The 13,348-nt window shown below is 38.2% G+C and overlaps 1 protein-coding gene and 1 pseudogene across 1 annotated transcript in view; one reads left to right on the top strand and one right to left on the bottom strand.

Annotated features, from left to right (window-relative positions):
* VSTM4 (V-set and transmembrane domain containing 4) overlaps positions 1–13,348 on the bottom strand; it is a 315,580-nt gene that overhangs the window by 31,552 nt on the left and 270,680 nt on the right. The gene's annotated exons all lie outside the window — the stretch shown is intronic.
* The window catches only part of LOC102869806, a 55,743-nt pseudogene that overhangs the window by 13,302 nt on the left and 29,093 nt on the right, over positions 1–13,348 (top strand).

The following is a 13,348-nucleotide window of genomic DNA, read 5'->3' as shown; positions in this document are numbered from 1 at the left end:
ATTTTCCTTCATTCATGGCTCTCACATTCCATGTACCAATCACTAGGGTCTGCTTACAGCTGTTCCTCCTCCCTTGTGTTTCCATACTTGATGGTTCTACCTAGGTTGCCCTTTTTGTTAAGCTGCGTGTGTTCTATAGTTGCTATAAAAAGTTGTATGCATGTTTTGGTGACATTTTCACTCATCTAAGGAGCTTTGGTAGCATAGAGCATGAAGTGCTAGACTGCTAAATGAAAGGTGGTCAGAACGAACTTATAGCTGACCCTCCAGTAGCTTTCAGATGCTTCAAATCGTATCAGAAGAAAATTGCATGAGAAGAGATTTTTCATATTTCTCCTAGGAATGAGGCAGAAAGTGGGCAGTCCTCTACATTAAAAATTTGGAGCCTTCAAAATCCAATGGAGAGTCACTGTGAGTCAGAATTGACTCAATAGAAGTGAGTATTTTTTTGGGGGGGTGTTTTGTTTTAGAATACATACATTGCTGTGGTTGTTGTTATTGTAGTTATGTGCTGTCACCTCACCTGCCACTCATAGCAACCTTATGTACAGCTGCTCTGAAGTATTCTCTGTCCTGAGCCAGTCTCACTGATTCTAACACACCTATCCCCATTGCCCCAGTTACTGTAGCAATCCATCTCACCAGGGTCTTCCTCTTTTGCGCTGTCTCTCCACTCATCAGAGTGAATATGATATCTGTCTCCAAGGACGAGTCGTTTCTGGCTATGTGCCCAAAGTATGTGAGACAGAAATTAAAAGTCTTAGCTTCCAAGGAGGAACTTTATTTCACTCTCTCCAAGAAAGACACATTTGTTTTCTTGGTGGTCCTTGGTATGCTCAAGACTCTTCTCCATCACCAAAACTCTTCTTCTGTCCAGCTCTCTGATGCATAGCAAGTAATTGCTAAGACTATGGCCTGGATCAGATGAACATTAGTCTCTAGACTGACATTGTTGCTTTTCAGTACCCTGGAGAAGTCCCTGACAACAGATTTTCCAAGTGCAGTTTGTCTTTTGATTTCCTGACTGCTGGTGTTAAGAGTGTTGACTGTGGAACCAAGCAAGCTGTGACTGTTGACAACTTCCATCTCTTCTCCATCTGTCATGGTGCTTCCAATTGGCCCAGTGGTGAGAGTTTTTGGAAGTTGAACTTCATTATATATCAAAGACTACACTTGCTGCAGGTCCTCCTTAGTTTCAGCAAACAAGGTTGTGTCATCTAACATAGGTTGTTGATGACTCTTCCTCTAATATTGATACCACATTCCACCTCATAGAACCCAGCTTCCTGAATGATCTGTTCTGCATATACACTGAAAAGGTATGGAGACAGGATACAACCCTGCACTCCTTTCGTGATTTTGAACCATGCAACGTTTACTTGATCTTTCCTGAGAACTACTCCCTGGTCCAAGTTTAGGTTTTGCATAAGCACAATGAAGTATTCTGATATTCCCATTCTCCTCAAGGTTAGCTATAATCTGTTGTGATCCAAATAGTCAAATGTTTTTTGCATAGTCAATGAAACACAGATATATATTCCTCTGGTACTCTTTGGAACACATAAATATTGACATGCTAGGTATTGGTGAGATGAGATGAATTGGCATGGGGCATTTTGAGTCAGAGGATCATATGATCTACTATGCTGGAGACGAAAAGGTGTGGACAAATGGGGTTGCTTTAAAGTTCAAAAAGTCATTTTTAGATCGATCTTGAAATACAATGTTGTGAGTGATAGGATAATATCCATGCACATACAAGGAAGTCCAGTGAATAACACCATCTTCCAAATATATGCACCAACAACCAGAGCCAAAGAGGAGGAAATAAAAGATTTCTACCAACTTTTACGGTCAGAGATTGATCAAAAACACAATCAAGATGCATTAATAATAATAGGTGATTGGAAAGCAAAAGTTGGGAACAGAGAAGAAGGATCAGCAGTTGGAAAACATGGACTTGGTGACAGAAATGAAGCCAGAGACAGAATGATAGAATTCTGCACAATCAATGACTTATTCATTGCAAATACATTTTATAAGAAACACAAATGCAGGCTATACACATGGATTTCACCCGATGGTATGCATAGGAATCAGATAGGCTACACCTGAATTGCTCAATAGCTGCTGTGAAAATGAGGCGAGGTGCTGATTGTGGAACAGACCACCAACTACTCACATGTAAGTTCAAGCTGAGGCTGAGGAAAATTAAATCAAGTCCACAGGAACCAAAATTTGACCTTAAGTTTATCCCACCTGAATTTCAAAACCATCTCAGGAACAGGTTTGAGGCCTTGGACATGAATGGCCAATAGAATCCAAAGATAAATCAAATAAATAATTCAACATGACCAAGTGGGATTCATAACAGGTATGCAAGGATGGTTTGTCATAAGGAAAACAACTAATGTAATTCATCATGTTAACAAAGCAAACAACAAGAACCACATGATCCTATCAATTAATACAGAAAAAGTGTTTGACAAAATCCAAACCTTTCCTGATTAAAGCACTCAACAAAATAGGATTAGAGGGGAATTTCTTCAACATAGTAAAAAGTATTTATACAAACCTGAGAGCCAAAATTATTCTCAATGGAGAGAGGTTAAAGGCATTCCCTTTAAGAACAGGAACTAGGCAAGGATGCCCACTATCACCTCTTTTATTTAATATTGTTTTGGAAGTCTTACCAATAGCAATAGGACAAGAGAAGGAAATAAAAGGGATCCAAACTGGCAAAGAGGAGGTAAAATTTCTCTCTATGCCGATGATATGATAGTATACTTAGAAAACCCTAAAGACTAAGCGAGAAAACTATTGGACACAGTGGACCGATTTAGCAAAGTGACAAGATACAAGATCAACATATAAAAATCAGCTGCATTTCTCTACAACGACAGAGAGAATACAGAGCCGGAACTAAAAAAAAAAAACCACAAAAAAACCAATACCCTTTACAATAGCAAATCACAAGATTTAATACATGAGAATATATTTAACCAGAAGCATAAAGGATCTATTCAAAGAAAATTACAGAACATTACTATAAGAAACAAAAAAAAGACCTTGAGAAGTGGAAGAATATCCCTTGCTCATGGATAGGGAGACTCAATATTGTGAAAATGGCAATACTATCAAAAGCAATTTACATGTTTAATGCAATCCCAATACAAATACCAATTACATTCTTCAAGGAGATGGAAAAGGCAATCTCCAGTTTCATTTGGAATGGAAAGAATCCCCAAATAAGCAAAGTATTTCTTAAAAATAGAAGAAAGGCAGGAGGTATCTCCCTGATTTTCAAATCCTACTACACTGCTGTAGTGGTAAAGACAGCATGGTACTGGTACAATGACAGACACATAGATAAATGGAATAGAATTGAGAAGCCGGAGATCAGCCCATCTATCTATGGTCAACTGATTTTTGACAAGGAGATGAAATCAGTTAAGTGGGGAAACAACAGCCTTTTAACAAATGGTGTTGGCAAAATTGGAAAAGTATCTGCAAAAGACTCAAGCAAGATCCACACCTCACTTCATATACAAAACCCGAGGACTATAAACTTCATTAAATAAAAGCTAGGAACAATGCTAGAAGTCCTAATCCACAACATAAACAGTTTTCTAAGTATCCTGAAAAACCTACAACAAGGAAAAGATAAATAGATGAATGGGATCTTCTAAAAATCAAATCCTTATGCACATCCAAAAACTTCTCCAACAGGGTAAAAAGGGAGGCCATTGACTGGGGAAAAGTATTTGGTAATGACATATCAGATAAGGGACTTATATCCAGAATTTATAAAATACGTGAGCACGACAAGATAAAGGTAAACAATCTAATAGAAAAATGGGCACAGGATACGAACAGACACTTCACCAAAGAAGACAGTCAGATGGCCAATGAACACGTGGAGAAATGTTCATAATCCCTAGCTCTAAGAGGTATGCAAATCAAAACAATTATGAGATATCATCTCACCCCAGACAAAATAGCAAAATTTAACAGAATAGCAAGCAACAAATGCTGGTGAGGTTGTGGAGAAACTGGAACCCTTATTCATTGTTGGTGGAAGTGTAAAATGGTGCAACCACTGTGGAAGATGGTATGGCACTTTCTCAAAAATTTGCAAATAGAGATACCATTTGACCCAGCAATTCCACTACTGGGAATATACCCCAAAGAGACCATAACTGACATCCAAGCAGATATATGCACACACAACCATGTTTATTGCAGCTTGGTTCATAATAGCAAGGAGTTGGAAACAACATAAGTGCCCATCAACAAACAAATGGATAGAGAAGCTGTAGTACATTCACACAATGGAATACTATGCTGCATTGAAAAACAAGGAACTCATGCAATATTATTCAACATGAGTGACCCTGGAGGACATTATGCTGAGTGAAGTATTTCAGTCACAAAAGGACAAATACTGCATGGTGCCACTGCTGTAAAACAGGACTGATCTTGTAGCTGGGAGAGACTGAGAAAGATGTGTTCAATAATGTATACTGTATTGAAACATATGAGGGAGAAAACTGTTTAAAAGGGATATGTGATTAGGTATTTTTGTCATGACAGGAGTTTAGAGTGAAGGCTACATGGTGGAGTGGACCTGGGGGAGGGTTTGTAAAACAATGAAAGAATTTTTCTTTTACTTTTCCAAGAGGGTGGTATACTAGGGGGGGAGGGTTAGGAGGGAAGAAAAGTGCAACAATGAATGAATGGAAATCCAAAGTCTCTGTAAATTTTTACTGAAATTAATAAGAAACTTAAATAAGAAAATTTAAAAAAAAATAGTATCATCCAGGATGAATGCAAAAGCAGAGAAAGAAGACAAGACCAAAATGGACGTCAGAAGAAACTATAAATATTGCACTAGAGCACTGAGAGGCCAAAGCAAAACAAAAAAAAATCAAGATATTAAGGAGTTGAACAAAAGATTTCAGAGGGCAGCGAGGGAAGACAAAGTAAAGTATTACAATGAAATGTTCAAGGAGCTGGAGTCAGAACATCTAAAGGGCTGGACTCAATCAGAACTGAAGAACAAATTCAAACCTCAAGTTGCAATAGTTAAGGATGCTTTGGGCAGAATATTAAATGATGCAGGAAATATTAAAAGAAGATGGAAAGGGTACATAGAACCATTGTACCAAAAGAAATTGGTGGACGCAGAAGATTTTCATGAAACAACGTATGAGCAAGAACCTGTGGTGATGGAGGAGGAAGTTCAAACTTTTCTGAAAGAATTGGCAAAAAACAAGGCCTCAGCAATTGATGGCAAATAGATTGACATACTTCAACAAACATGCTGCCCTGGGTGTGCTCACTAACTTGTGCCAAGAAATCTGGAGGACAACCACCTGGCCTACTGACTGGAAGAGATCTATATTTGGTCCCATTCCAAAGAAAGGTGACCCAACAGAGTGTGGAAATTATTGAACAATATCATTAATATCACATGCATGCAAGATTCTGCTGAAGATCATCCAAAAATGACAGAACAGCACATCAACAGAGAACTGCCTGAAGTGCAGTCTGGATTTAGAAGAGGTCATGGCACTAGAGATAATATAGCTAATGTCATATGGATCTTGGCTGAAAGCAGAGAGTACCAGAGGTATGGCTATCTGTGTTTCATTGATTATGCAAAAGCATTTGATTGTGTGGATCACAACAAACTGTGACTGACTTTGAGAGGAATTAGAATTCCAGAACACTTGATTATGCTTATGTGAAACTTCTACTTGGACCAGGAGGCAGTTGTCAGAAGAGAGCACGGAAACACTGCATGGTTCAAAATTGGGAAGGCTGTGCATCAATCATGTATTGTATCTCCATATCTTTTCAGTCTATATGCAGAACAGATTATCCGGCAGGATGGGCTCTATGAGAAGTGTGGCATCAGGATTGGAGGCAGACTTACCAATAATCTCTGTCATGCAGATGACACAACACTGCTTGCTGGAACTGAGGAGGATCTGAAGTGCTTGCTGCAGAAGGTCAAGGACTGCAGCCTTCAATATGGATTGAAGCTCAATGTCAAGGAAACAAAGATTCTCACCACTGGGCTGATTGGCAGCATCATTATAGATGGTGAAGAGACTGAGATTGTTGACAACTTTAGCTTGGCTCTACAATCAAGCTCTTGGTACCAGCAGCAAGGAAATTAAAAGACAAAATGCACTGGGAAAGTCTGCTGTCAGAAACCTCTCCAAGGTACTGAAGAGCAAACATGGCAGTCTGGAGACTAAGGTGCACCTAATACAGGCCATGTCTTTGCCATTACTTGCTATGGTTCAGAGAGCTGGACAATGACTAGGGATGATAGGAGAGTTGATGTCTTTGAGCTTTGGTGCTGAAGAAGAGTATTGAATGTACCATGGACTGCTAGGAGAACAAACAAATTCATTTTGGAGAGGGTGAAGCCAGGCTGCTCCTTAGAGGCAAGGATTGGATTCTGAAGCTTCATTTGACGTACTTTGGACATGTTGCAAGGAGGGATCAGTCCTTGGAGAGGGCTGTCATTCTTGGGAGGGTGGAGGGATGGCACAGGAGAGGAAGACCCTAGATGAGATGGATTGATTCTGTCACTGGGGTAATGAGGATAAGCTTATCGGAGACAGTGAATTGGCAAGGGATAGGCCAGGGTTTAGGGTTGTTGTACTTAGGGTTGCTATGAGTCTCAAGTGACTCAATGGCACATAACAACAACAATAACTCTTTGCTTTCTGCCAAGATCCACCTGATATTGGCTAGTGCCATGACCTCTTCTAAACCCAGCTTGTATTTCTGGAAGTTTTCTGTCAATTTACTATTCCAGTAATTTCTGGATAATTTTCAGCAGGATAGGATTGAGTTTCTTGGGATGCAGAGATAGTCCATGCTTAACTTTGTAAGAAATTCTGAGATGGTTCTGTTCACAGTGTCTGAAACATTTTCCCCTCAGTAGCAATATACAAGTGTTCCAGTTTCCCCACATCCTTGTCTGTACTTTTTCAGTCAGTATTTGTACTTTAGCCAATATAGTAGTTATTAATAGAGGCCTCTGGTGGCTAAATGGTAAGGAATGGCATCACTACCCAAAGGTACATACATGGTTCAAATCCACCAACTGTTCAATAGATAAAAGATGGGCAATCTCCTCTTATTTGATTGCTGTTTGTGAAAACCCATTGGAGGGTCTGTTATGCATCGGTTCTTACTTGATAGCCACAACAATAACCACGGGAAATTCGTGTCAGTGGTGCTGTAATTGCCTTGTGATTATTCTTAAGAAACTTAAAATGCTTTTACCATTGAGTCAGAACTGACCCATAACTGACCCTCTCTCTGGTTTTCAAAGGCCTTTTTTTTTTTTTACTGGCCTTTTTTCACCCCCACATCTTGATCTTACAACATTCCATCTTGCCTTAAGAAACTAGCCTATACAATCCCAGAGGCACACAGTAGGAATCCACCAGATGCTCTGCTGGAGAAGGACGGACAATCTCCTCCTGTACCTGTTAGATCCGATTTGACGGTACACACACAAAAATAATAAAATAAATACACACACACACACACACACACACACACACACACACACACACACAGAGGGAGAGAGAGAAACTAGCCTATGGTGATCATGTCTCAACTCTTCTGAGTGAAGGTTGTGTTTATGATAAATTAATATGGCCTAATGGCCTAGCAGTTATGAGGGAGCTCTGGTGGCCTAGTGGCAAGAGGCTGTGCTGTAATCCTGAACACACGCAGTTAAAGTCTACCAGCTATTCTTTGGGAGACAGATGGACAACTCCTCCTGAGCAATCAATATTCCTTTACATTATATTTCATTCATATACATTGTGTTTTATACAATCATTAATTTACATTGTGTTTCAATCATTCATATGCATTGTATTTTACATTTTTTTAAACTGATTTGCTTACAAAGTTTTATATATGTTGTGTTTCACACTATTTTTCATTCATATTGTGTTTCATACAATCATTCTCATGCATTAATTTTTTATAAAAGTCAATTACCATAGAATGTTGCCCATCATTACCCAGTTTGAAATACTCTGCTGTGGAGCTGTTCTGTGAATAATGAGGAACCACAGTAACAGCAGATACTGGCCTTAAACTGGATCATAAACTTCTAATTCCCACCTTGCTTCATTATTAGGTATAGTGCTGGAAAAGGAGCCCCTTTTATTACCCCATCTTTTCAATTCCCCATTGATCCTTTCCCATTTCTTCATGCCTGCCTCTGTCCATCAATTTTTGCTGTTCCAGTGATTTCTTCCCTCTTTCTTTTTTTCTGCCATTCCTTCTCTCCTTCCCCTTTCCCTATTGAACATTTATACATATCCTTCTCAAAAAATGAGGAGAAACTGCAGCAAACATTCATTAATAACTACAGTATGGAATGTAAGATGTACAGATCTAGGAAAATTCAAAGTTGTCAAAATCAAATGAAATACATGAAGATCAACCTCTTAGGCATTCAAAAGCTGAGGTTTACTGGTATTGGCCATTTTTAATTGGACACTCATATGCCGGAAATTAAAAATTAAAGTAGAGTGGTTTGGCGTTGATAGTTAAAAAGAGCACTTGTTTCAAGATTTATCCTGATGTATCTTGGAAGTCCTGTTAACACAACTATTATTCAAATATACGCATCAGCCACAAAAGTAAAAGATGAACAAACTGAGGGCTTCTATTAACTTTTGGAGTCTACAATTAATCAAGTCTGCAATCAAGATGCATTAATGAAAACTAACTGGTGACATGAAAGCAAAAGTTGAAAAGAAGGACTGGTAATTGGAAAATATGAACCTGGTAACATAAATAAGGCTGGAAATCGAATGATAGAATTTTATATAATGAATGATTTATTCATTGCAATTTTTTAAGTGAACAATACCGTACTCACAGACTTCACTTGATGGACTACATATGAGTTGTATATTACATTGGGGGGGGCATTAGAGGAGTTAAATATCAATAGTCAGAACTAGGATAAAAGCTGTCTGTGGAACAGATCATAAACTACTCATATGCTAGTTCAAAGTGAATGTGAAGAAAATGAAAACAAGTCCATGAGAGCCAAAACATGACCTTCAATGTTCCCAACTGAATTAAAAAACCATCTTAAGAAAACACTTGACAAATTGAACACTAATTACAAAAGATTAGGTAAGTTGTGGAATAACATAAGGTTGCATAGAGAAGTGTACTCGGGGTTGGGGGTGGGGGGAAGGGACATGGGAATTGTATACTAATGAAGGAATTTTTTTTCTTCTTTTTTTTTTCTTTCTCTTTTCAGAGGGGGAAGCGAGCTGGTGGGGAGGGGTGGGAAGGGAGAAAATTGCGGCAATGAATGAATGGAAATCCAAAACCTCTGTAAAAAAATAAATAAATAAAAAATAAAAAATTAAAATAAAAAAAGGATACCATTCATGAAGAAAGGAAAAGATCATTACAAAGACAAAAGAGAAAGAGAAGACAAAATTATGTCAAAAGAAATTTTGACACTTGTAGTGATGAAACAAGGGGAAGGAATGTTAAGAGTTTAATAGAATTTTTCAAAGGGAAGTTCAAAGCGAAGTATTATAAAGAAATATGCAAGGAATTGGACTTTTGGAGAAAACCAAAAGGGAAGAACATGCTCAGCATTTCTAAAGATTAAAGAACTGAAGACCAATTCAAGCGTTGAGTTGTAACACTGAGGGACTCTATAGGTAAAATCTTGAATGACACAGGAGGCATCAAAAGAAGATGGAAGCAGGGGCTTACTGCCTTGGTATGGGAGATGTGATATAAGGAGATTGTACTTGAAGTTGCAGAGGTTGTCCTGTGATTCCAGTGCTGATTTTGACAGCCATATTAATTACTATTTTTTCACCCAAGGCTCACCTCTAAGAAGTAGAATACAGTTTTAAGGATCACAGCAAATTATATCTAAAACTGAAAAGAATAAGAAATAAAGAACACTTAGTTGTGCTCATGGGAAATCTATACATAGACCCAAGACAGTTAACTGAACAGAGTAAGGGAACTGGTTTAAAATCAGAAGAGATGCATCTCAGGGTTTTATACTTTCTCCAGGACTATTCAACCTGTATACTGAGAAAATAATTTGAGAAGCTTGGTTATATAGGAAGCAGATTATGGCATCAAGACTGTAGGAAGAAACTGTTAAGACAGTAGACCACAACATACAAAAATAAGAGCAACATACAAAAATCAGTTGGATTTTTCTACAGCAACAAAGAAAGCACAGAAAAGGAATCTAGAAAAGCAATACTATTCACAATAGCCAATTCCTAGATGAAATACTTAGAAATAAACCTATCTAGAGTCTCAAACGTCCTTCAGGCCTAAAGGCCAAAGTCCCGAGGGCCAAATAGGCACCACCACCATATCAGATCTAGAAAAGACCTATCTGGACATGGAATTAACACATTGTGTCAGCAATGATAATGATAATAATAAACAAAGATAGTAAGTCAGAAAAGTTAGCAGAAGTACTGTGGCAAGGATCTTCCGTAAGTACTGTCTCAACCAAAAATCTTTCCCTGAAGTTGGTACATGGAATTTGGCCTTATATCCCCCGAAACAAGAGATAGACAACAGCATTAAAGCAGTGTGTGGTGCAAGGCATCACAGAAATGACTTGTGATCATATTAAGAGGTGGCTGAGGAAGGGAGGGTTTGACCAGGGACCCAGGTGTGAAAGGAGTGGGGTTGTAGCAGGGAAAGGGAAGAGACAAGTCTCATGTGCTGTGGGGAGAAGGAACAGTGAATGTATTGTTTATTTCTGTAAGGCAAGTGTCTTTAATCTGCTAAGAAAATATGCTTGTCTGTCAAACATTGTTCTAATACTAAGCATCCAAATTAAGACAGACTAGGAAGAAGGATTGGCCATTCACTTCAGAAATAAAACAGGCCTTCAAAAGCACTCTGTACAGCAGAGCACACTTAGAGCAGACAAACAGATATGCAAACTGAAGCTGAGCTCTCAAATTTGAAAAAACAAAGGAGGAGAAACAGTTGTAAGAAGAAATTAACAATTGGCATGTGGAATGTGAGAACCATGAATGTAGGAAAACTAGACATTGTAAAGAAAGAAATGGAATGAATAAATATTGACATATTGGGTATTATCAAAATGAGATGGATTGGCATGGGACATTTTTGAATCCCACAATTATATAATCTATTATGCTTGAGATGAAAAGGTGAGGAAAAACAAGCCATTTCTAGATTCATCTTGAAATAACAATATTGAGAGTGACAGGATAATATTCATATGCATACAAGGAAGACCTGTTAATACGACTATCATTCAAATTTACATGCCTGCAACCAGGGCCAAAGAGGAGGAAATAGATAATTTCTATGTACTGTTGCAGTCAGAAATCGATCAAACATGTAACCAAGCTGCATTAATAATAATAATGAGTGACTGGAATGCAAAAGTTAAGAACCAGGAAGAAAATAGTCAGAAAATATGGACTTGGTGACAGAAATGAGGCTAGGGATAGAATGATAGAATTCTGTACAATCAATGATTTACTCATAGCAAATACCTTTTATAAGAAACATAAACACAAGCTTACACACATGGATTTCCCCTGATGGGATGCACAGGAATCAGATCTATTACATGTGTGGAAGAAGTTGTTAGAGAAGTTCAATATCAGCAGGTCAGGCTGATAAAACTAGACCAGGTGCTGTTTGTGGAATACACCATCAACTGTTCATATGCAAGTTCAAATTAAAACAAAAGAAGGTTAAACTGTATCTACAGAAATAAAAATTTGACCTGAGTCTATGCCCCATGAATTTAAAAACCAACTCAGGAATATGTTTGGGGCCTTGAATACTAATGGATAAGCTGTGGGAAGGTATCAAGAATATTGTTCAGGAAGAATGCAAAAGGTCATTACAATGAAGGAAGAAGAAAAGACCAAAATGGATGTAAAAGGAAACTCTAAATATTGCACTAGAGTTCCAAGAAGCCAAAGTAAAGGGAGGAAATCAAGAAGTTAAGGAGCTGAAGATTTCAAAGGGCAGCTCAGGAAGACAAGGCAAAATATTTTAATGATATGAACAAGAAGCTGGAGTCAGAAAATAAAAAGGGCTGAACTCGCTCAGCATTTCTTAAGCTGAAGGAACTAAAGAACAATTTCAAGATACGAGTTGCAATGCTTAAGGATACTATGGGCAGAATATTAAATGATTCAGGAAGCATTGAGAGAAGATGGAAGGAGTACACAGTGTCATTGTACCAAAAATAATTGGCTGAAATAGAAGAATTTCAAGAAACATATATGCAAGAGACAATGGTGATGAAGGAGTAAATTGAGGCTGCTCTGAAGGATTTGGCAAAAATACTAAGCCCCAGGAATTGATAGATTACCAGTTGACATATTTCAACAAACAGATGCTGCCCTGGATGTGCTCATCAAGTTGTGCCAAGAAATCTGGAGGACAACTACTTGGCCAACTGCAAGGAATAGATTTACATTTCTTCCCATTCCACAAAAAGGTGACCTGACAGAGTGTGGAAATTATCAAACAATATCACTAACATTACACACTAGCAAAATCCTGCTGAATATTATTTAGAAACAACTGGAACAGTACATTGACAGAGAATTACCAGAAATACAAACTGGGTTTAGAAAAGGTTGTGGCACTAGAGACATTATTGCCAATATTAGATGGATCTTGGTAGAAAGCAGAGAGTACCAGAAGAATGTCTTTCTGTGTTTCATTGACTATGCAAAGGCATTTGGTTGTGTGGATCACAACGAATTGTGGCTAACCTTGAGGAAATTGGGAATCCCAGAGCACTTGATGGTGCTTATACGAAACCTTTAGTTGGACCAAGAAACAGTCCTCAGAACAGAGCAAGTAAACACTGCATGGTTCAAAATCAGGCAAGGAGTGTGTGAAGGATGTATCCTTTCCCTGTACCTTTTCAATCTGTATACAGAAGAGATCATTCAGGAAGCAGGGCTTTATGAGGAGGAGTGTGGCATTAATATTGGAGGAAGACTCATTAACTACCTATAATACGCAGATGACATAAACTTGCTTGATGAAACTGAAGAAGTCCTGAAGAGCTTGCTGCAGAAGGTCAAGCACTGTTGTCGTCAATATGAACTGAAGCTCACCATCCAGAAAACAAAGATTCTAACCACTGGGCCAACTGGCAGCACCATGATAGATGGAGAAGAGATTGAGGTTGTTAGCAATTATTGCTTGCTCAGCTCCACAATCAACACTCTTTTTTTCCTTTGCAATAATCTTTTCTTAAAGTTTGGTTTTATTATTATTA

This window comes from Elephantulus edwardii, unplaced genomic scaffold (genome assembly GCF_000299155.1).
Source record: "Elephantulus edwardii isolate Elephantulus edwardi_28Jun2011 unplaced genomic scaffold, EleEdw1.0 scaffold00213, whole genome shotgun sequence".
In the NCBI taxonomy this organism is placed as follows: domain Eukaryota; kingdom Metazoa; phylum Chordata; class Mammalia; order Macroscelidea; family Macroscelididae; genus Elephantulus; species Elephantulus edwardii.
This window is presented reverse-complemented; position numbering and strand designations above follow the sequence as displayed.